The sequence below is a fragment of the Hyla sarda genome, chromosome 5 (genome assembly GCF_029499605.1).
Source record: "Hyla sarda isolate aHylSar1 chromosome 5, aHylSar1.hap1, whole genome shotgun sequence".
Taxonomy (NCBI): Eukaryota; Metazoa; Chordata; class Amphibia; order Anura; family Hylidae; genus Hyla; species Hyla sarda.
This window is the reverse complement of record NC_079193.1, coordinates 262,247,536-262,272,873: the sequence shown is the minus strand read 5'-3', so window position 1 is coordinate 262,272,873 and position 25,338 is coordinate 262,247,536. Positions and strand designations below refer to the sequence as shown.

Below are 25,338 nucleotides of genomic sequence, written 5' to 3'. Positions count from 1 at the left end.
TGAAATCAGTTGCTTCCTACAACCATCAATAAGCTTCTTACACCTCTCAGCCGGAATGTTGGACCACTCTTCCTTTGCAAACTGCTCCAGGTCTCTCTTATTGGAAGGGCGCCTTTTCCCAACAGCAATTTTAAGATCTCTCCACAGGTGTTCAATGGGATTTAGATCTGGACTCATTGTTGGCCTCTTCAGAACTCTCCAGCGCTTTGTTGCCATCCATTTCTGGGGGCTTTTTGACATATGTTTGGGGTAATTTTCCTGCTGGAAGACCCAAGATCTCGGATGCAAGCCCAGCTTTCTGACACTGGGCTGTACAGTGCGACCCAAAATCCGTTGGTAATCCTCAGATTTCATGATGCCTTGCACACATTCAAGGCATCCAGTGGAGCAAAACAACCCCAAAACATCATTGAACCTCCACCTTATTTCACTCTAGGTACTGTGTTCTTTTCTTTGTAGGCCTCATTCTGTTTACGGTAAACAGTAGAATGATGTGCTTTACCAAAAAGCTCTATCTTGGTCTCATCTGTGCACAAGATGTTTTTCCAGAAGGATTTTGGCTTACTCAAGTTCATTTTGGCAAAATGTAGTCTTGCTTTTTTATGTCTTTTTGTCAGCAGTGGGGTCCTCCTGGGTCTCCTGCTATAGCATTCCATTCTATTTCGACAGAGAGTTTGCGCTGATACTAATGCTCTCTGAGCCTGCAGGACAGATTGAATATTTTTGGAACTTGTTTGGGACTGCGTATCCACCATCCGGACTATCCTGCTTTGACACCTTTCAAAAATTTCTCTCTTCCGTCCACGCCCAGGGAGATTAGCTATAGTGCCATGGGTTGCAAACTTCTTGATAATGTTGTGCACTGTGGACAAAGGCAAATCTATATCTTTGGAGATGGACTTTGTTGATATTTTTCCACAATTTTGGTTCTTAAGTCCTCAGACAGTTCTCTTTTTTTGTTGTCAATGCTTAGTGTGGCACACACAGACACACAATCCAAAGACTAAGAGAACTTCTCTCCTTTATATCTGCTTTCAGGTGGGATTTTTATATTGCCCACACCTGTAACTTGCCCCAGGTGAGTTTAAAGGAGCATCACATACTTGAAAACTTTATTTTTCCACAATTTTGAAAGGGTACCAATAATTTGGTCCAGACCATTTTTGGATTAGTTCCAATACATACAACGGGAATAAACACGTGTATAGCAAAACATGCGTTATTGCAATCCTTTTCTGTGAGAAATACTTCATTTTCTTGAAAAATTTTAGGGGTGTCAACATTCACGGCCATGACTGTATGTACTGCACGTACTGCTCCACATATTTATCTTTACTTTATTACACACTCACTCACATTCACTCATATCACTGTACATGAGATAATATATATGATATGTTAATACATGGTTTGGATTTTTAATTTACCATCATTGACAACTAGTGTCATCTGTCATCTTCACTTATACATAATATATGAGAATATATGATAGGTTTATTAATACACGGTCTTTCATTTAGATTTTTTTATTCAGTATCATTGACATTTAGTGTCATCTGTTATTTTCACTTACATATAATATTTGCAATTAGTGTTTTTTTTATCATTTCATCTTTTATTTTTTCTGTGTGCATATTTTTTGATCTTATATTTTCAGTTTGCATTTTATATAGAGAGTCTCCTTTCGGTGGTGGCAAGTGTGATTTATGTACGTTTATACAGGGGTGTGGAAATAAAAAAAAAAAAAAAAAAAAAACTACTTGTCCAAGGGACTAAAGCGGAACACAATCTACTTGTCCCTCAAGGAAATCCACTTGTCCTGGTAGATGAAATAATTTCAACCAAAATAGTCTGATCCCCCCCCAACTAGACCACCAGGGATGGATATAAGATTCCTTTAGACACTGCTGTCAACTTAGACAGCGGTGATCTAATGGTTTAATAGCGGCCACGGCGATCACAACATGCCGGGCTGTAGCTCCTTTTACACCCGAGGCAAGCCCCACCCATCTGACCCATATAACTCCAATTTTTCCATATACAGGGATGTATGAGGGTAATCTTATGTGCCGTGATCTGTAGTTTTTATCGGAACCATTTATTATCAGAACTTTTATTAGGAAAGGGGCTTATTCACATATTTACGCACTTTTAAAAATATTTTAATCACTATTTTTCAGTCTTCATAGGGACTTATACATGGAGTCTTTTGATTGGAAAACACTGAACAGCGCTGTGTTACTGGGGGCGGGGGGGGGTGTTCTGCTTCTTCAGTTTATGTGCTGCATTTTATTTATTTACTCTAATTTATGTGTCATTACGTTGCATTTAGTTACTAGATAACTACAACACCCAGCATGCCCTGATACAGCCTATGGTTGTGTGGGTGTTGCAGCATGTGGCACTGTATAGTAGTACAGTTAAGGTTATTGTGTAACATGCTGGGAGTTGTAGTTTTGGGTCGTGTCAGCTGCAGAGCCATAGGCTGTGTCAAGGAATACTGGGAATTGCAGTTAGTAACTACAACACCCAGCATGCCCTGATGCAGCCTATGGCTATGCAGCTGATCCGAACCAAAACTACAACACCCAGCATGCCCTGATGCAGCCTATGGCTATGCAGCTGATCTGAACCAAAACTACAACTCCCAGAATGTTGCACTTTATAGTTCTACAGTTTCGGTTATGGTGCAACATGCTGGGAGTTGTAGTTTTGGTTTGGGTGTGTTTGCGTGCATCCGTGGGGGATCTTGGTCGGTGGGAGAGTATGAAGGGGGCGGGATTCTGGGGGTGCAATTTAGTGTGGGTGGCCAGAAGCCACTAAAAAAAAAAAAAATTAGCACAACTGGCGGCAGCACTTGTCAGTCCGCCCCTGTACAAAACATACATGCATACATACAAACATACACAGGCCACTGACCCCTATATTATACATTACATACATACATCATACATGCACATATACATACACCGGCCACTGACCCCTATATTATACATTACATACATAGACACATCATACATACACCCGCTGCTGCCCCCCCCCCCATCATACATTACATAAACACACATCATACACACACTCAAACCATACATATACACCATATACATGCACACATCATACATACACCCGTCGCTATCCCCCATCATACATTACATACACACATCATACATACACCCGCCGCTATCACCCCATCATACATTACATACACACACACCATACATACAGACATCATACACACATCATATATACAGACATCATACACACATCATATATACAGACATACACACATCATATATACAGACATCACATACATATACACCATACACACGTCATATATACACAGACATCATACACACATCATACATACATCCGCCGCTGATACACCCCCCCCTAATCATACATTACATACATATACAACCACCCTTCCCGCCGCCTGCATGCTCGGCCTCCTCACCTGAGCTTCACACCCCCCGCTCTACATTACACAAGAAGCAGGGGAGAGCGAGGACGAACACAGCTCGGTACACAGCTCCTCCCCCGCACACAGCTCCATCCCCCTCCCCCTGCTCTGTCTCCCCAGGACCTAATCTACCACGGGGAGGCTGCAAGTTTGCACGGGGAAAACACAGAGCGGGGGGGGGGGGGAAGAGGAGAGGACGCACTGCACGGGGCTGGGGAGTATTTCTGTGTGTGAAGGAGGACAGACTGCACAGCACCGGCTGGTTCGGAAATCTCACCTCACACCGGCACCTCAGGGGCTAAGAGCAGACTTGGGGGGGGAGGGGGGCAGGGGTTCTCTAAGCCGCTGCCCCCTCCATACACCCTGAGCGCCATTAAAGAAAAATACGGGGGAAGTCGGTCTGTCCCTGCTAGCCCAATAGAGGGCTAAATCTATAAACAATTCACCTGCCCGGCGTCCAAAACTACTTGTCCCGGGCGTCGGGCGATAGGATTTCCACATCCCTGTTATAGCTCTATAAATTTTCAGTTGTTGACACTTCACATTGCTCACTTACCTGCAAGGGTGTTCTTTTTCTATCTATTCACTCCATATGTACTGTTTAATGCTCTACTGCGCCTGCGTGAGCCTATATGCAGGTGTCACCTAGCAACGGATGCTTTGTGTACACCCACAAGACCTATACCACATGATCGCGATCATATGATCACTGCATGTCGATGCGCATTATCGCGAGATCGGACGTCACTAGATGTCCGCTCACGTGGCAGATTATGTGACGGTGATCACATGGCCTGATCCGCCGCAAGCGGATTTCCAGCATTGCGGGCACCCACGACGTAGGACGCAAGCCATATGAGCGCTTCGGTGCACAGGTATGATGTCAGCTACCATGCAGTGTTTGCATCCCTAGGTAATTTGTACATACAGCGCACAGATGGGGATAATAATTGTTGATGTATCTACATGCAATGTGATTGGTCGCATATATATATATATATATATATATATATATATATATATATATATAATCTCTATTCACATACTCACAAGACACACACCCTGACGAAGCATTGGTGCCAAAACGTGTGTTTGGGGAGGAGGTGAGAGGAGTCCTTACAGGTACATGACCATTTATTGCTACTGCTGAATCTTGTACTTTGTTGTTTATATATTTATCTAAGCTTGTCAGTTCTAGTTACAGTACCTTTATTATATATATATATATATATATATATATATATATATATATATATATATTTCTATTAGCATTTGTTTTTTGCTTATCTAGATGACTTGCTGTATTGACATGGTAATACCAGTGCAGCTATAGTTGATGTTATCCCTCTCATCCTCCACTTTTCTACCTGTACAACTCATCTACCTCTCAGTATAAGTTTTATGTATTTTTTATCATGTCTACCAATAAGTACCCTGGTCTTTTTGTTTGGTGTATATGTTTCATATTGACCAGAGGTATGGTGCCTCTCAGACGGCCTCACATTTTGGTAATAGAGACTGTAGAAGCAAATGAAAGTAATTTTGAATACAGATTTGGAGAGAATTTGTGCCTTGGTGGGGGTATAGGGTAGTTGGGGTGTTGCTTTTCCTGAATTATAAAGGGCGCTGTTAACCCTTGTCACTCGTGACGCCAGGATGAGGGTTAAATACTGTAATAGTGCTGGGCCTATCGCTACCCTTCCCAAGAACGATAGGTGAATGCGTAATAAATGGATTGTCCACAACCACTGTCAACTGAAACTTGCAGAAACTTTTACTGAAGATTTTCTGAAGCAGACAATAGCAATAACAGTCCATGAACAAAGTCTATTTGCATTTGAGCAGCGATTGACAGTTGGTTGAGATCAGATAAGCTCAGTTTAGTTTTAGAAAGATTCCGTTGCACAGATCCGCTGGATTTAGGGGTGCTTTTCAAATATCAAGTTACTAAGGGGTGACTAGGGGTTAATTAGGGAAGCGAACCCCGACAGTCCTAGGGACTCTGACTTTGGGGACTAATTACCAAGGCACCACAGCACCATAAGGGGTACAGTAGAAGTTTTTAAAGGGTATCCATTGACTTTAATAATCCAGACGTTAGACACAAGATAACAGAATAACTTGTAAAGGCATATGCTAAATAATTAAATGAAATGCAGTGGAAAGAGACAAAACATACAGATTAAAAATGCATAGACTAAAACAGAAAATAACTCAGTTTATAACACGTCATTATGCATCCAACTCAGACATTGTAATAGAGCAATGTTTGGTCTGCCAGTTATCATTTTCTACCTAGCATTATTTTACTGTTTTATGACTGCCTGCAGTACCGTGTTTCCCCTAAACTACACCCTACCCCGAAAATAAGCCCTAGCTGGATTATCGGGGTGGGCTGCAATATAAGCCCTACCCCGAAAATAAGACTAAGACCAGTGGTCTCCAGCCTGCGGACCTCCAGATGCTTGCAACATCTGGGAGGTCTGCAGGTTGAAGACCACTGACCTAGACAATGCTCGGGCTGCAAATATTAAATAAACTTTAACTTACCTTCGTCCTCCGTACCCCCGTTGCTAAGGAACCGGCCTCACTGTCCTCCGCTGTTCTCGCTGCGGTCCTGGGGATGGGAACGTCACAGAGCCTTCAGCCTATCACCGGCCGGCTCCTTGCATGACAGTGGGCTCAGCCTATCATCGGCAGAGGCGGGACATCGCTGCGGCCGGTGATAGGCTGAAGGCTCCGTGACGTCCCAACACCAGGAAGCAGCAAGAACTGCGGAGGGACCATGAGGCCGGTTCCTTAGCAACGGGGGAACGGAGGACGAATGTAAGTTAAAGTTTGTTTTTTAATATTTGCAGCCCGGGCACAGGAATACAAAAGTACAACGCAGCGGCTGATAATTATTTGGCAGGGGGGGGGGGGGGGGGAGAGAAGCTGCGCCCGCGGGTGACATACGATTACTCCCCCGATGTGGGGTGCCACATGGGGCTGATAAACCGGGGTGGGGGGGGGGGGGGGCGGGGGACAATGGGGGGCAGAGCTGCGCCCATCACATGATGATAATGGGGGGGGGGGGGTGTAAATACCGTTAAAGGGGTATTCCAGGCAAAAACTTTTTTTTATATATCAACTGGCTCCGGAAAGTTAAACAGATTTGTAAATTACTTCTATTAAAAAAATCTTAATCCTTCCAATAGTTATTAGCTTCTGAAGTTTTCTGTCTAACTGCTCAGTGATGATGTGACGTCCCGGGAGCTGTGCATAATGGGAAAATATCCCCATAGGAGCTGCACAGCTCCCGGGACGTGAGTCATCAGAAAACAGTTAGATAGAAAACAGCAACTCAACTTCAGAAGCTAATAACTATTGGAAGGATTAAGATTTTTTTAATAGAAGTAATTTACAAATCTGTTTAACTTTACGGAGCCAGTTGATAGATAAAAAAAAGTTTTGGCCTGGAATACCCCTTTAAATACTGTGGAACCGCCATGTTGTTCAATGTACATATACCATACCCTGAAAATAAGCCCTAGTGAGTTTTTTTGTGACTAAAATTAATAGAAGACCCGGTCTTATTTTTGGAGAAACATGGTAAGTGCTTGTTCAGTGTGAATACAGGCTAATCACAATGATAGATGCTAAGTATACAGACAAGAGACCTGCAAAATTGAGTCTTTTAGCCTATTCATATAGAACTTAAAGGGGTATTCCAAGAAAAAAAAATGTTTTTTTTATATCAACTGGCTCCAGAAAATATATCAACTGGCTCCAGAAAATTAAACAGATTTGTAAATTACTTCTATTAAAAATCTTAATCCTTCCAGTAGTTATCAGCTGGTGTAGTTGAGTTGTTGTTTTCTTTCTGACAACAGTGCTCTCTGCTGAAACATCTGCTTGTCTCAGGAACTGTCCAAAGCATTAGAGGTTTGCTACGGGGATTTGCTCCTACTCTGGACAGTTCTTGAGACAACCAGAGGTGTCAGCAGAGAGCACTGTTGTCAGACAGAAAAGAACACCACAACTTCAGCAGCTGATAATCCTTCCAGTAGTTAAGATTTTTTTCCTGGAATACCACTTTAATTCTTAAGATTGTAAAAGAATTCAATGTCATGCACTGTATAAGCAGTGACCTTACAGTCCCTATTCATTTGACCGCTGTAGGCAAGATAACAAACACACTTTCATCTAGTCATCATCATGTGGCCTTACCATTTTAACTTTGTATCCAGAAGACAAATACTTCATGCAAAGTCTGACAGATGACCTCCGCTACCCTGATGAACTTAACATTTGCTGTTCCTTCCCTCTAGTAAAGACACAGCATAGTAGTTGCCTTTACCATATACTGGGGACAGCCAAATTGAAAAAGCCACAAGCTATCAGATTTCATGTCACGATTTTAATGGTGCAGTCATGTTCCAAGTCTATTATTTGTTGCTGGAAAGCTAAACTTTTCTCCTTAATGGCTCAAAGAATGCCTTGGAGCAACTCTTTGTCTCACTATGGTTGTTAAACCAAGTACTGTAACGGATCCGTAGCAGAGATCATTTGCAATGAATTGTTGTTTTTTCCAGCAAATTCTGTACAAAGGACAACGAAACTTACAGCGGAGTGGAATACTAAGTCTGTCATTACTGGCGAGAAAGGGAGAAAGAAATGTAATCCATTGTGTTCACTGAGCACGGGTGTCACTTGCAATGTTACACACACTTACTAATACTAAGCGACACTTCAAATCCTGCATTCATAAACTGGTTGGGTATGGCACTGGGTTTTTTCTTTACTACTGGTTGACTTGTATTTGTTCATTAAACCTAAAACACAGATCCATTGTTACACAGTCTAAAGGGTCAGACCATGAAGCCTTGAGATGAATGCTAAACATACAGTATATCGAAAGGTTCATGGAGTATAATGAAAAGGCACACATCAGCAGATTACAAATGAATACATGGGGAACATCTCAATTCCACCAAAGAAAGGATCAAAGTATGCACATATCTTGTACCCATATTGTAACAGTATTATTTTTATAAGCATTCAGTGCTAAGAAAAAACACAGCAATGACAATTACAAAGTATAAAAGGATGTGTAATTGTAAAAATCTGTATTACCCCGATCTAAGTGAACTATATAAATGTACATTATGATTCCCAATAGTCAATTGGTGAACAACAGCAGGCAATGCAGTGTTTACATGGGCAACAAATACTCAGCCTATGCCCACTAATGGAGCCACGCCTGCCACACACCTCTGACAAGGCTGCACAATGAGACTGTCCTTAGACTACTACAGCGACCTCTACTGCAGACCACCAATAAGTTCCTGTCAGGTATCACTAACACTCTTGGTCCTTCAGGTTAAGAGGAGATGGATGCTCCCTTGATGGTGGAGGCCTATCTTAGGTCATTCAGGACCCCAGGCAGTGACAGTCTCTATGTAGCATTGTGGGACCTCATTGGCCAGCTCCTGTTGGAGCCATACAGGGAGTTGATGGCAGAGGGCAGAATGCTGATGGTAGTCATCGGACAGATCATCCACCAGCATCAAACATGCAGCATTCCTGGCCACAGGATTGGAGACAGCCTCATCCTCATCAGGGACACCATGCATTACGTCAAAGACGGCCTTGTGTTTGCGGCCCTGGTCAGTCTAGATCAGGAAAAGGCATTTGATAGTGTTTCACATGTGTTCATTGCAAGGTGCTGTGGAGGTTCAGGCTGGGGAAAATGTTTTGCACTTATAATGACCTCATTTACTTAGACATTTTCAGCACAGTGTTGGGGAAGGGCTGCCCATTTTCTTTGTGTTATAGAACTATTCACAGAGTCTATTCGGTAAAATCCAGAGGTCAGAGCGATCATTGTACCGGGACCAAACTGTCAAGTGGCTAAGTGTTCGCTGTACATGGACGAGGCGACAGTCTTCTGCACTGACTAGCATTTGGTGACAGCCCTCATTCAGACCCGCAAGGAATTCAACCAGGCTTCAGGAGCAAACATAAACTTCGGAAAGTCGGAGGCTATGCTCAGAGCGTGGGCTCTAGCCCCCCAGGGACTCGTACCCCTTCTCCCTCCTACAGGACTTTATCTAGATCTTGGGAATCTAGTTTGGGAAAGAGGGTGTGGCTCCAAGGCCTTGGCAGAATTGTTTGGCAAAAGTGAACTTAAATAGGTACTAGGGAATCGACCGATATCGTTTTTTTAGGGCCGATACCGATAATCGGTGGAGGTTAAGGCCGATAGCCGATAACTTATACCGATATTCCGGTATAAGTTATCGGCTATTTATACCCCCGCGACACCACTGCAGATCATTGATTTAAAGCGGGCGCTTTAAATCAATGCACTGCAGTGGCTTTTGCGGTGCCATAGACCACCGCCGCCACCCGCTTCTCTCCCCCTGCCTGTCCGGGGGTCCTGAGACCTATCACCGCCACCGTTCCCACCACGGCGCGGCGCACCGCGACCGCCGACCCACCGCACCGCGACCGCCCCCCCGACCCACCGCGACCGCATTGCCTCCCCCATTCCTGGTTTTATAATTACCTGTTCCCTGGGTCCACTCTACATCTGGCTCCGGTGGCGTCCTCCTGAGCCGTCACTGTGCGCACTGACGGTGACGTCACGTCGTGCACGTCACGTCACTCGTCATTGCGCACAGCGCAACGCAGGAGCAAGAAGTAGCGTGGGCCCCGGGAACAGGTAATTATAAAACCAGGGATGGGGGAGGCAATGGGGGTGGGGTGGGGGGGGTGAGGCATTATCGGCAAGGAAATTGCCGATACCGATAATGCCCAAAATCGTGATTATCGGCCGATAATATCGGCCATACCGATAATCAGTCGATCCCTAATAGGCACTGTAATAAAAAAAAATGTTTGCATATGATACAGCAGGTTAAAGGGGTTCTCCGTTGCTTACACATCTTATCCCTTATCCAAAGGATAGGGGATAAGATGCCTGATCGCGGGAGTCCTGCAGCTGGGGACGCCCGTGATCATGCACACGGCACCCCGTTTGTAATCAGTCCCCGGAGTGTGTTGGCTCTAGGTCCGATTACGGGCAACTACAGGGCCAGCGGCGTGTGACATCACACCTCGGCCCCTGTGTGACGTCACGCTCCGCCCTGCAATGCAAGCCTACGGGAGAGGGCGTGATGGCTAGTTTTAGGGGTCTGAAGAGGACAATCTTAAACATACAAATTTTGGTGCATGAAGTTATAATTTTTTTTTTATCCTTTAAGGACCAAGCCTATTTTCATCTTAAGGACCAGAGCATTTTTTGCACATCTGACCACTGTCACTTTAAGAATTAAAAAACTCTGGAATGCTTTTACTTATGAATATGATTCAGAGAATGTTTTTTCGTGACATATTCTACTTTAACATAGTGGTAAATTTTCGTCGATACTTGCATAATTTCTTGGTGAAAAAATTAAAAATTTCATAAAAAAATTTGAAAATGTTGCATTCTTCTGACTTTGAAGCTCTTGTAAGGAAAATAGACATTCCAAATACATTATATATTGATTCACATATACAATATGTCTACTTTATATTTACATCATAAAGTTGACATTTTTTACTTTTGGAAGACACCAGAGGGCTTCAAAGTTCAGCAGCAATTTTCCAATTTTTCACAAAAGTTTCCGAATTTTTCAGGGACCTCTTCAGTTTTGAAGTGGATTTGAGGTGTCTTCATATTAGAAATACCCCATAAATGACCCTATTATAAAAATTGCACCCCTTAAAGTATTAAAAATTACATTCAGAAAGTGTGTTAACCCTTTAGGTGTTTCAAAGGAATAGCAGCAAAGTGAAGGAGAAATCTCAATTTTTTTTTTACACCAACAACATGTACTTTTAGACCTAGTTTTTGAATTTTTACATGGTGTAAAAAAAAAAAAAAAAAAAAAAGCCCCCCCAAAATGTGTAACCCAATTTCTCTCGATTAATGAAATACCTCATATGTGAACGTTAAGTGCTCTATGGGTGCACTAGAGGGCTCAGAAGCGAAGGAGCGACAATGGGATTTTGGAAAGTGAATTTAACCAAAATGGTTTTTGGGGGGCATGTCACATTTAGGAAGCCCCTATGGTGCCACAACATCAAAAATAAAAAAATAAAAATAAAAAACACATGGGATACTATTTTGGAAACTACCCCCCTCATGGCACGTAAAAAAGGGTACAGTGAGCCTTAACACCTCACCGGTGTTTGAGGACTTTTCAGTAAAGTCAGATGTGTAAATGAAAAAAATTTTTTTTTACAAAAATAACTTTTTTCACTAAATTAACCATTTTTACAAGAGGTAATAGGAGAAAATGCTGTAACCCCATTTCTTCTGAGTATGGAAAAACCCCATGTGTGGATGTAAAATGCTTTGCTGGCGCACTACAATGCCAAGAAGAAAAGGAGCCAAATTTGGCTTTTGGAAAGCAAATTTGGCTGAAATGGCTGAAATGGGGGCATGTCGCATTTAGGAAGCCCCTATGGTGCCAGAACAGCAAAAAAAAAAAAAAAGCCCCACATGGCATACTATTTGAGAAACAACACCCATTAAGGAATGTAACAAGAGGTACAGTGAGTCTTAACACCCCAAAGGTGTATGACAAATTTCTGCTAAAGTTGAACATGAAAATGAAAAGTTTGATTTTTTTCACTGAAATGCTGGTGTTACCCCAAAATTTTCATTTTCACAAGGGGTAATAGGATAAAGCGCCTCCCAAAATTTTAACCACGTTTCTTCTGAGTATGGAAATACCCCATATGTGGATGTAAAGTGCTCTGCGGGCGAACTACAATGCTCAGAAGAGAAGGAGTGCCATTGGGCTTTTGGAGAGAGAATTTGTTCGGAATGGAAGTCGGGGGCCATGTGCGTTGACAAAGCCCCCATACTACCAGAACAATGGTCTAGTGCTGGGCGGTATATAGCCGATAATTTATACCGGAATATCGGTATAAGTTATCGGCTATCAACCTGGAAGGCCACAGATTATTGGTTATCGGCCCTAGAAAAAAAAAACAATTTCGGTCGATCCCTAATAGGAACGGACCCGGATACAAGAATTAGACTAACCCTACAGCAGTGTTTCCCAAACAGGGTACCTCCAGCTGTTGCAAACTCTCAGCATACCTGGACAGTCAATGGCTGTCCGGCAATATTGGGAGTTGTTTTGCAACAGCTGTACGCGCAGTTTTAGAAACAGTGTTGTACGAGACATTTTTTATTTCAGGGGGTGAGGGGGGGGGGGGGAGGGGGGTAACTATGTAGGTGTATATGTAGTGTTTTACCCTTTGTTATGTGTAAGTGTAGTTTAGTGTAGTGTAGTGTTTTTAGGGTATATTCACATGGGCGGGTGTTTACAGCAAGTTTCTCTCTCAGAGTTTGAGCTGTTGCAAAAACTACAACTCTCAGCATGCAGTGACAGCTGAAGGGCATGCTGGGACTTGTAGTTATGCAACAGCTGGAGGCACACTGCTACAACTCCCAGCATGCCCTTCGTCTGTCTGTGTATGCTGGGAGTTGTAGTTATGCAACAGCTGAAGGCACAATTTTTCATGGAAAATAAAATGTGCCTCCAGATGTTGCATAACTACAACCCCCAGCATGCACAGATTACATAAGGGTATGCTGGGAGTTGTAGTTGGGACTCCAGCTGTTGCAAAACTACAACTCCCAGCATGCCCTTTGGCTGTGCATGCTGAGAGTTGTTGCTAAGCAACAGCAAGAGGTGAACAGGCCTCCCCCCTTGCTGTATGCTGCCCCTTTCACCGCCGCTGCTGCTGCCACCGCTCCTGAGGGGACCCCCGTGCCGATCACCACCCAGCAGGGTAGTGCTTGGTCGGGCAGCAGGGTAGTGATTGGTCAAGTGATCGTGAGGTGGCACCCATGCCACCTCACTCCTGCTGGGTAAGGGTAATTTTCACCCTTTTTTCCGGGTCAACGGACACCCAATATCGCCGCAAATCACCGGTCTGTATTGACCAGAGATATGCAGTGATCGCTGACATGGGGGCAATGTTTCCACGGGGTGCCTTCTGAAGGATTTCAGCAGGCATCCTGGTCCAGTCCCTGCCTGGCGAGCGGCAGGGACTGGAATTTCCACGAGCATACAGGTATTCCCTTGGACCTTAAAGCATACCCGTCAGATCCAACAAAAAAATATAAACTTTTTTAAATATATCACTCAGTACCTAATCCTTACCAAGTACATCTAATTTTTATGTGTCTAGCACCTTTATTTATTTATTTTTCACTTTAAATTTAGCTCACTAGTTTGAATTCCTCTCAAAGGGAGGGGTGTGGCCTCACTGTGCAGGTCTCCGCCCCCTCCCTCAGTATGCTGTCTGCTCACATCTCCCCTAGCATTAGCAAAACTACAACTCCCAGCTTGTCCTCATTGACAGTAGCCGGACACAAGCTGACAGTGGGGGGGGGGGGATTTTTCCCTCCAGCTGTGAGCCCTGCGCTCACAGCTGTCAATCAAGGAAGTGGGTCATGACATAGGTGATGACACATGGACACAGCAGGACTAGTATGTGTCCAAGCAGGCAGGGGGGGCAGTTGTTTGACTGGATTTTTCAGTATGAAATATTTTCTAATGAAAGCAATTGCAAAACCTATTGGTTTTGCATGCATTACAACATATCAAAAGTTTTTGTTTTGACAGTGCCCATTTAAGTACCAGGGAGCAAGGGCGTACCTGTACGCTCTTCATCCCCAAGAGGTAAATGATTATTTAAATTTAGTCTATACAGTAATGTCCTGAAGGGTAAGTGAATGAAATGCAGATGTTTATTAGTGTTTAAGATGATTCTGAGATCTTCTGCTGGGAAATGGGCAGAAAGAGAGGTGCATCAATGGGTGTAGACTTAAGTACCAGGATATCAGGGCGTACTCTTACGACAGTGGTCCTTAAGGGGTTAAAGTAGTAAAATAAAAAAAATTAAACCTACATAAATTGGGTATCATTGTAATTGGACTGTATGAACCTACAGAATAAAGATAAGGTGTAATTTTTACCAAAAAGTAAAAGAGGTTATTACAAATTACAATTGGTGATGCAAAAAGAAGGCCTTATTTGGGTCTGTAGGTGCTAAATTGAAAGTGTTATGATTTTTAGAAGGGAAGGAGGAAAAAACAAAAATGCAAAAACGAAAATTGGCCTGTTTCTTAAGGCTAAGGCTGCTTTCACACTATGAAGTTCACCCTTTAATAAATGTACGTCTGAAAAATAATTATTAACGCCCTTTAAACAACCCCATTGAAGTCAATGGGTTTTTTGTTTACCCGTTATCACACGTTTTTTGCCAGTCACAAGAAACAGGTAAATTAACGGACGTTATTTTTAACATTGAAGTCTATGGCAAACGGATGAGCCTTTATGTCATCCGTTTGCACCCTGTTTTAAAATATCTGTTATTACTTCTGAGCATGCGCAGAAGAGTTGACATCAGCAGACTCCTGCAGTGCTGAGGGACTACTACTACTCCCATCATGGAACAGACTTGTGGCTGGGGAGGTTACATTAGTGTTTGTACTACTACCCCCATCATGGAACAGTCTGTTCCATGATGGGGGTTGTAGTACAGGGGCTGAGGGATTGATCGCACCGGGTCTCACTTTTGACACCCGATGCAATCAAAATTTATTAAGCAGGGGAGCAGGCGGGATGGTCCGCAACCCTGCGATCACGATTTATTTTTTACTTTCATCTTTAAATTCCCCGCTGGGATCCGAGTGGCCGGTACTGAGAAACCAATCAGGGCTCCCGCAGGGTTTTTAAAATGTACAATGTGAGGGGACATATGTATATTAAAAGTGTTGTGGGGGGGGCAAGATATATAGTGCTGCAGGGGGGGGGGGGGGAGGGCATAGAGCTCTATATATCTAGCCCCCCCCAGCGCATTTATAATATGCATCCCGCCAGCCCATTTATAAAAATATATACCCCCGCCAGTGCATTAATAAAAATGACCCCCGCCGGTGCATTTGTCTAAATTTTCCATTGCAGTGCTATATGTGAATGGTATATCTATCAGAACGCATCCAGCAGCCGCTGGCCAGATGATCCTGATAGATATACTATTCATTCATAGCGCCGCCAACAGCATATGTATATAGAGGTTCCAAGTATGTTCGGTCGGCACTTGGATCGGTGTGGGTGCCAGGGATAAGAGATCCAGTAAGAGTACAAAAGAATCCCGGCACACCAGTCTTTGATGCAAATAGTTTTCCTTTTTATTAAGGCATAAGTTAACGCAGCACGCGTTCCGGCCTATACAGCCTTTTTCAACTGCATAATACAATGAACAGTGGCGTTATTTAAAGGCGTGCCTTTAAATAGCGCCACTGTTCATTGTATTATTATGCAGTTGAAAAAGGCTGTATAGGCCGGAACGCGTGCTGCGTTAACTTATGCCTTAATAAAAAAGAAAACTATTTGCATCAAAGACTGGTGTGCCGGGATTCTTTTGTACTCTTATGTATATAGAGGTGCTGAGGGGCAGACATATAGCGTTATCTGCCCCCCACAGCGCTTCTATATACATATGCAGCCGCCGCTCTATGAATGAATAGTATATCTGTCAGTATCATCGGCTGCTGGATGCGCTGCTAACGGATATACTTGTCACAAATTGCGCATTTGTGCAGCACTATATGTGATATCTGTCAGCAGCGCATCCAGCAGCCGCCTGGCCGATGATGCTGACAGATATACTTCTTCATAGAGCGGCGGCTGCATATTTATATAGATGCGATGTGGGGGGCAGATAACGCTATATGTCTGCCCCCCCCCCAGCACAACTATATACATATGCAGCCTGCGCACTATGAATCAATAGTATATCTGTCAGCATCATCGGCCGGGCGGCTGCTCGATGCGTTCTGATAGATATACCATTCACATATAGCGCTGCAATGGAAAATTAAAGGGGTATTCCAGGCAAAAACTTTTTTTTATATATCAACTGGCTCCGGAAAGTTAAACAGATTTGTAAATTACTTCTATTAAAAAATCTTAATCCTTCCAATAGTTATTAGCTTCTGAAGTTGAGTTGCTGTTTTCTGTCTAACTGCTTTCTGATGACTCACGTCCCGGGAGCTGTCCAGCTCCTATGGGGATATTTTCCCATCATGCACAGCTCCCGTGACATCATCATTGAGCAGTTAGACAGAAAACTTCAGAAGCTAATAACTATTGGAAGGATTAAGATTTTTTTATAGAAGTAATTTACAAATCTGTTTAACTTTCTGGAGCCAGTTGATAGATAAAAAAAAGTTTTTGCCTGGAATACCCCTTTAAGACAAATGCGCCGGCGGGGTCACATTATGTGCTGGAGGGGGGTATAGATATATACATATAAATGCGCTGGCAAGGGTCATATTTTTATTAATGCGTTGGGGGGCTAGATATATAGAGCTCTATGCCACCCCCACACCCCCCCCCCCCATAACACTTTTAATAAACATATGTCCCCCCGCATTGTCCATTTAAAAAAAAAAAACCTCTGGGATCCCTGAATGGCTCTTCAGTACCGGCCATTCAGGGCTCCCGGCGGGGAATTTAAAATTAAAGTAAAAAATACATTGTGTACATCGCAGGGTTGCGGAGCATGCCGCCCGCTCCCCTGCTTAATAACTTCTGATCGGATGTCAGAAGTGAGGCCCAGTGCGATCAATCACTCAGCCCCTGTACTACTACCCCCATCATGGAACAGACTGTTCCATGATGGGGGTAGTAGTACAAACACTAATGTAACCTCCCCAGCCACAGGCAGACTCCCGCAGCCGGAGAACTACTACTCCCATCATGGAAACAAGTCTGTTCCATGATGGGAGTAGTAGTAGTCTTGGCTGTGGGAGTCTGTAGGCAAAGGTGTTAAAACGTCCGTACATGACAGATGTTATAATGGGTCTTAACGGATGAATATGCCCGTTATTTGGACAGACATTATTCAGCCGTTAGCATCCGTTACTTCACCCGTTATTAAACGCCTGTTAACAATACATTATAACGTCCGTTTATTAACAGGTGAACTTTGTAGTGTGAAAGCAGCCTAAAATGGGCTTGGTCCTTAATGAGTTAATGGAGTCACTGCACCACTACACTTTATACATACAAATGTGTCAGAAAAAGCAATTGATGCTTCCTAGCTGTGCCCGAAATTTAGAAGTATGGCACTTTGCAGCCAGTGTCTGATTCATCTACAGGGCGTATTCCACATGGGGCAAAGATAATGACTTTTATAGGGTATCAGTATTAAAAGCAGCTGTCCCCCACTCCGGATCATTTCATTTTAGCACTTGTATGAAATAAGCATTATGGAGCATGTTTCTTACACTCTGCATTGTGCCATTCCAAATATTCCTCCCTGAAAATTAGGAATACATTAACAACTAGATGTTAGCAATCCCGTTATCAATAGGGCATTTCTTTACACAAGCAAAAGCACTACTGGCTAGCATTGGCAATTCTGACAATTGCGGGCAGGATCTTGTCTTTCCATTTGAAACTCCAGATCGCGCCTCGAGTTATCACTGAATCGCAAGCACTAGTTGTGGCCACTAGTGCTACATGTAAGAGCACCCTCACAGGCAGCACACTGGACAGATTATGGACACACCCCAGAACGATACTAACAGGTTGTACAGGGTCAGAAGAGATGACAGGTTCATTTTAATAAATACACCCCAATATTTTGGAACACAAGGAAAACGTTACTCAAGAAACCAGTACAGTCCACCAAATCCCTATCAGCTTTCCATGTCTCATTAATGTAAGAAGAAGACTATAAACTGTATATAAGGAACTTTGAAGACACACTGTTACAATTATGAACACAAATGCCCCCCTGCGTGCATTAGAAACTTACCCCGCATCCATCCGTCCCCTTGTTTTAGTCTAAGACAAGGGCAATTTCATTGATTTATTTATTTAATTTTATACGGATCAATAGTGCCGCATGCTACACTTTGTTTAGTCAGAAAATCCGTCAAAACACTGAATGGTGCAATGCGAGTGGTGCCCTAAGCCAGTGTTTCCCAACCAGTGTGCCTCCAGCTGTTGCAAAAATACAACTCCCAGCATGCCCGGACAGCCGAAGGCTGTCCGGGCATGCTGGGAGTTGTAGTTTTGCAAAGGCTGGAGGCACACTGGTTGGGAAACACTGCCCTAGGCTATCAACCATAATATTACTTATATATTTATCTACCACACGATACAAATACTTACTAATAACTTACTACTAAAACATCGTATGACCACAATTCAGTTCGGAATCAAACAAATATTTTTAAAAAAGGTTCTATATGAAGAGCAGAAATTGATACAAGACTCTGAATACATAAGTGATATAATTAAGGGGGGAGGTGGTCGAGGGGAGAGAAATAAGGGTATATTCAAGTGTAGCTAGAACTACTGCAAAATTCACAGTGATAGTAAACAAGAAAAAATAAAAATAAACACTTTACCGCAGTTTTGTGACAGTCGCTGCAATACATTGTGGCACAAAAGCAACATTCAATATACCAGAGCAGCCGAATGGAATAGGAAAATTCTAAATCTTTTCTTTGATAAATGGATAAATATTATGGTTTTGTTTTTTTTTATTCATTCGTGTTTCTCAAAAATGTCACAATCTACAGACCACCATTATAGCCAGCCACTATTGGGGCTTTCAAAGATCACTTAATTTGATATATCAACTTATTAATGCTGCAACATTGGTGTAAGGGATGGGTTTTCCAAACAGTGTGCTTCCAGCTGTTGCAAAACTACAACTCCCAGCATGCCCAGACAGCCATAGGCACATGGATATAGTAACAGTATGTGCTGCAGTAAGTGACATAGAGCAACCATAGTTATAAGTGTAAGGAAACTGCATTGTGTTAAGCAGTATTTATCAACTAGGGTGCCTCCAGCTGTTGCAAAACTACAACTCCCAGCATGCCCAGACAGCCATAGGCACATGGATATAGTAACAGTATGTGCTGCAGTAAATGACATAGAGGAAACATAGTTAAATATGTAAGGAAACTGCATTGTCTTAAGAAGTGTTTTCCAAACAGAGTGCCTCCAGCTGTTGCAAAACTACAACTCCCAGCATGCCCAGACAGCCATAGGCACATGGATATAGTAACAGTATGTGCTGCAGTAAATGACATAGAGGAAACATAGTTAAATATGTAAGGAAACTGCATTGTCTTAATAAGTGTTTTCCAAACAGTGTGCCTCCAGCTGTTGCAAAACTACAACTCCCAGCATGCCCGGGCAGCCTTCGGCTGTCCGGGCATGCTGGGATTTGCAGTTTTGCAACAGCTGGAGGCACACCGTTTGGAAAACACAGGTTTAAGGGATGGGTTTAGCAACTCCTTTCAAGAACTTCTATTTACAGATGACTATTTGCTTGTAGATACAAAGGTTTAAAAGGTTTGTGTAGGAAGTGTTGTTAGTGTTTAACATTTCAATAAAACAAATATTGTGGAAATGAAAACTATCAAATGTTTCCATGTTGTATTATAAATATTCAACGCTGGAAGAAGAAAAAAAAATATGATAGAATAAGATATGACTATGGAGACGCACTGACTGCGACCTTTTATTCACTCATGCAGAAAAGATGCCGTCTTCTGTAGAAAACCCTTCCCTGCTCTACCCACTATGGGACCAGTCATATTCACTTAATTGGCGATGTGAAATCATACAGAAGAGCCAGACAGTCACTGGGTGCCCCACCCTTCACTCCCAGTGCTGTAATGATGTCACACTACATGGTCAAGTACTCCTACCAGCACAACGGCAACGCACCCCTGCCTGCATACATTGTGCAGAGTCATCTGATAATACAGCGCTTGCGCTGTGCATGTTACATACACTGCTCAAAAACATAAAGGGAACACTTAAACAACACAATGTAACTCCAAGTCAATCACACTGTCCACTCAGGAAGAAACACTGATTGACAATCAATTTCACATGCTGTTGTGCAAATGGAACAGACAACAGGAGGAAATTATAGGCAATTAGCAAGACATCCCCAATAAAGGAGTGGTTCTGCCGGTGGTGACCACAGACCACTTCTCAGTTCCTATGCTTCCTGGCTGATGTTTTGGTCACTTTTGAATGCTGGCAGTGCTTTCACTCTAGTGGTAACATGAGACAGAGTCTACAACCCACACAAGTGGCTCAGGTAGTGCAGCTCATCTAGGATGGCACATCAACGCGAGCTGTGGCAAGAAGGTTTGCTGTGTCTGTCAGTGTAGTGTCCAGAGCATGGAGGCGCTACCAGGAGACAGGCCAGTACATCAGGAGACGTGGAGGAGGCCGTAGGAGGGCAACAACTCAGCAGCCGCTACCTCCACCTTTGTGCAAGGAGGAGCACTGCCAGAGCCCTGCAAAATGTGCATGTGTCCACTCAAAGGGTCAGAAACAGACTCCATGAGGGTGGTATGAGGGCCCAACATCCACAGGTGGGGGTTGTGCTTACAGGCCAACACCGTGCTGGATGTTTGGCATTTGCCAGAGAACACCAAGATTGGCAAATTCACCACTGGTGCCCGGTGCTCTTCACAGATGAAAGCAGGTTCACACTGAGCACATGTGACAAACGTGACAGAGTCTGGAGACGCCGTGGAGAATGTTCTGCTGTCTGCAACATCCTCCAGCATGACCGGTTTGGCGCTGGGTCAGTAATGGTGTGGGGTGGCATTTCTTTGGGGGGCTGCACAGCCCTACATGTGCTTGCCAGAGGTAGCCTGACTGCCATTTGGTACCAAGATGAGATCCTCTGACCCCTTGGGAGACCATATGCTGGTGCGGTTGGCCCTGGGTTCCTCCTAATGCAAGACAATGCTAGACCTCATGTGGCAGGAGTGTGTCAGCAGTTCCTGGAAGAGGAAGGCATTGATGGACTGGCCCGCCCATTCCCCAGACCTGAATGGGACATCATGTCTCGCTCCATCCACCACCACCTTGCACCACAGACTGTCCAGGGGTTGGCGGATGCTTTAGTCCAGGTCTGGGAGGACATCCCTCAGGAGACCATCCGCCACCTCATCAGGAGCATGCCCAGGCATTGTAGGGAGGTCATACGGGCATGTGGAGGCCACACACACTACTGAGCCTGATTCTGACTTGTTTTAAGGACATTACATCAAAGTTGGATCAGCCTGTAGTGTGGTTTTCCCCTTTGATTTTGAGTGTGACTCCATATCCAGACCTCCATGGGTTGATAAATTATCAATGGAAATCTAATGTTTGTGTGATTTTGTTGTCAGCACATTCAACTATGTAAAGACGAAAGTATTTCATACAGTTAGTTCATTCATTCAGATCTAGGATGTGTTATCTTAGTGTTCCCTTTACTTTTTTGAGCACTGTAATAAGCATGTAAGAAAATTTGACAATTAAAAAATAAAAAAACACCCATAAAACAATAGGACACTGTTCACAGGGTGTGGTTACTGGACCATCCCAACCTGCAACTGTAATAAACAACTCTCTGGGGCGACGTGCCAAAGCTAAAAGAAATCGTAATATGTGCAGGAATAAACAATAATATACATCCATTATCAAATATACAACTAGATAGAAGTCAGAACATACTCATAGGTTTATATTGTGAGCCCCGATGGTGCAGTGACCAATTTGAGTGTACAGCGCTGCGGAATCTGTGTGCGCTATATAAATAAAGATATATAGGCACTAAGACGAGATAAGATATCTAAAAATAGCAGCACTCTGAAAATTCAGAACTCCAGGCAATATAAGCCAAGTTGAGCGTGCAGGAAAAGGTTGGGAACAATTCAATGCAGCACGCCAAAATAAGGTGAAAAAAAATAACCAAAATGTATTCCATCATAATGTTGCAGGCTGTTTTTGCACATTATGATGGAATAAATTTTGTTTATTTTTTTTTCACTTTATTTTGGAGCGCTGCATTGAATTGTTTTTTTTTTTAGATAAGTATATAGATTTCTGATACATTGTTTTATATGCAAATCTACATCGAACAAAACCGCTCCTGCATTCTCATATTTGCATGTTCCTAATAGTTCTGTCAGCAATGTATTTCCATAAAAGTAAATGTAATCATATCAATCCTACAATCGACACATCAAGCGTGTGGTCTGCATCCAAGTCTATAGTTCCTACATAGCCAAGCAGGGCTGAAGGAGTTAAAAGAGGGTCTAGTGTTCCCAGGAGACCATAAGAGCTGGGGAGGGGCTGCAAAGGTCAGCAGGAATGAGGGTATGCTCCAAGGATCTGCACAGGCCAATAGAGCGTTCTGTTAAATCATGCCATAGGGTAACACTGGGGAGCAAAGCCCAACCCTACAGGCTGCTCGGTGAACTTGCAAGTACCACAGCATCGTCTCTACAACGAGAAGGGACCCACTCTATACTGGATCATAGAGGAACAATTAGGATGGAGACCAAAACAATGGAATGATGAATATCCAGAATGGGAAAGTAGACCATTCTCTATGATTGTGCATAGCTCCAGCTGTTGCAAAACTACAACTCCCAGTATGCCCGGACAGCCGAAGGCTGTCCGGGCATGCTGGGAGCTGTAGTTTTGCAACAGCTGGAGAAATTCTGGGAGTTGCAGTTTTGCAACAGCTGGAGAGACACAGGCTGGGAAACACTGCTAATATATATATATATATATATATATAATATATATATACACATACATATACATACACACACACAAACTGTATCGACAAGTCCAGTGTTGGGTAAAGTTGGTAATTTTATATATATATATATATATATATATATATATATATATATATATTATTATATATCTCACACACACCCACACCCCATGTCCACCAGTATAGCGTCGGGTAAAGTTGGCATATTATATATACCCCTATCCACCGGTCCAGTGTTGGGTAAAGTTCGTATATATTATATATACCCTGTATCCACCAGTCCAGTGTTGGGTTAAGTTGGCACCGGTATAATTATATATATATATATATATATATATATACCCCATTTTCTGCCAGTCCAGTGTTGGGTAAAGTTGGTATATTATATATACCCTGTATCCACCAGTCCAGTGTTGGGTTAAGTTGGTATATATATATTACAGTATATATTATATCTACCCCATTTTCCGCCTGTCCTATGATGGGTAAAGTTCTTGACTTGAGCTGCAGTGCTCGGCTCCCTGCACCCCCATTCACACTGCAGTCTCCTCCATCCAGCTGTGCATAATGAAAGCCATATGTCCTGTACTCACTGTGAGGAGGGGAGCAGCCAAGACCCTGGAAGGGACCTCAAGGTTCCCTAGTGAAGAAGCCTGGCACTGCAGAGGTCCACATCTCCACTTTACTACATCACCACACCCACCGCATTGCAGAAGCCAGGGGCTGCTGCTGGGGATGATCACCAGCTGGATGGAGCTCAGTGACCAGTAGGGCTCCATACATATAAGGGGGAGCAGCAGCGCCCCTCCCCCAATGTGGAGGGCAGGTAAAGTGCACCCCACAGACACCACTGGCGCTCAACCCCCCCCTTCACCTCATGATGTGATTTCTCTCCCGCAGCCAGGAGGTAACCCGATAGCAGCAGAGCTGGAAAGTGAGAGCGGCATATGCTAGGCGAACAGGGCAGCCCCCATGCCATTCTGCAGCGCCCCCTCACCTCACATTACCCTGCAGAAAGTCAAACATGGAGCCGCAGGAAGAGCCCGCTCCTCCGGCTGCAGCCTGGGCACGGACGCATGGCACGGCACCTACCTCGCTTTCAGCACCACAGCCGCCCGGGTGAGCCCGCAGGAATAATCGGATGAGCACAGAGCGCAGCCACGCGTCAGCTGCCCGGCCCAGCACACAGCACAGCAGCAGCTGCAGCAGCGGCGGATCCCCCTCCGCACACCGCGCGCCCCCTCTACTGCAGGCGGCGGCCAATGGGAGCCCACGCGGCGCGGGCAGCCCCGCCCACCGGACGGAAAGCCCACCAATTACCGCAATGACAAGGAGCCAGGAGACGAGCTGTCCCTACAGATGACACCGTCTCTGAGGGAAACAACGGAGCCGCCCGGGTCCCTTACCATCACAGGGGGCCAGTCATGGCGAGATGGACGGCAATGCCTGCAGTGCTCCACATCCTAGATATCCCTCCGCCTCCCCCTGCTACACAGCATCTGGCTGCAGTGAGGAGGCGGCTCACCCTGGGCAGAATGGTGGCAGCAGGGCATTGCAATGGAGAACTTCAATGGGTATTGACTTTGCTCTGATGAGTAACCATGTACCGCCCTGCTGCCCATTGGCATGGCCTGTTCTGCACCAAGTCTCCAGTCATATTTCTCCATAGGTTATAATAATGATATAGATAGAAACCAAGCATTATTATCATCGCCATAATTGTACAGCGCGTTACTGAAGACACACAATTATTGTATAGTCTGCAGTTCTACCAATGTGTATATATATATATATATATATATATATATATATACAAACTTATCTGATAAGGCTGTGTTCACATGTGCGTTTGCTGCAGATTCCGTCATATGTGACAGGAAGGACTACACGGCATGCAGCACTGCTCTTCCCATCAACAAGACAAATGACAGAATAAAACCAGACACCCCCCAATAGAAGTCAGTGGAGTCTGTCAGGGGCTGCTGGTGTCTCGTGACAATTCTGTCTCAGGTAGGGCTAAGGCCTTGTTCACACTGCAGGCTGGCTCTCCTAAAGAGAGCTCCATTGCAAGACAGGAGGATTCTGTCCCGATCACACCCTATCGGTCCTGCCAAGACGCTAGAGAGAGTGTGATGGTGCAAGGGTTAAAGCCGCCAGACCTCTGGGTATCCACTACTAGTCCCAGCAAGTCACCAAATTAACCCTTAGAT

At 44.0% G+C, this 25,338-nt stretch overlaps 1 protein-coding gene across 15 annotated transcripts in view; it reads right to left on the bottom strand.

Annotated features, from left to right (window-relative positions):
• EPB41L3 (erythrocyte membrane protein band 4.1 like 3) overlaps positions 1-24,631 on the bottom strand; it is a 267,751-nt gene extending 243,120 nt beyond the window's left edge. For 6 of the 15 annotated variants that reach the window (XM_056521627.1, XM_056521630.1, XM_056521626.1 and 3 more), the window contains exon 1: positions 24,221-24,376. The gene's annotated coding sequence lies outside the window, so the exon portion shown is untranslated. Of the gene's footprint in view, positions 1-23,721; positions 23,872-24,220; positions 24,383-24,534 lie in introns of those variants that run through there. The other 9 variants (XM_056521619.1, XM_056521621.1, XM_056521622.1 and 6 more) reach the window with 6 other exon arrangements.
• Between the last annotated feature and the right edge of the window lie 707 nt (positions 24,632-25,338).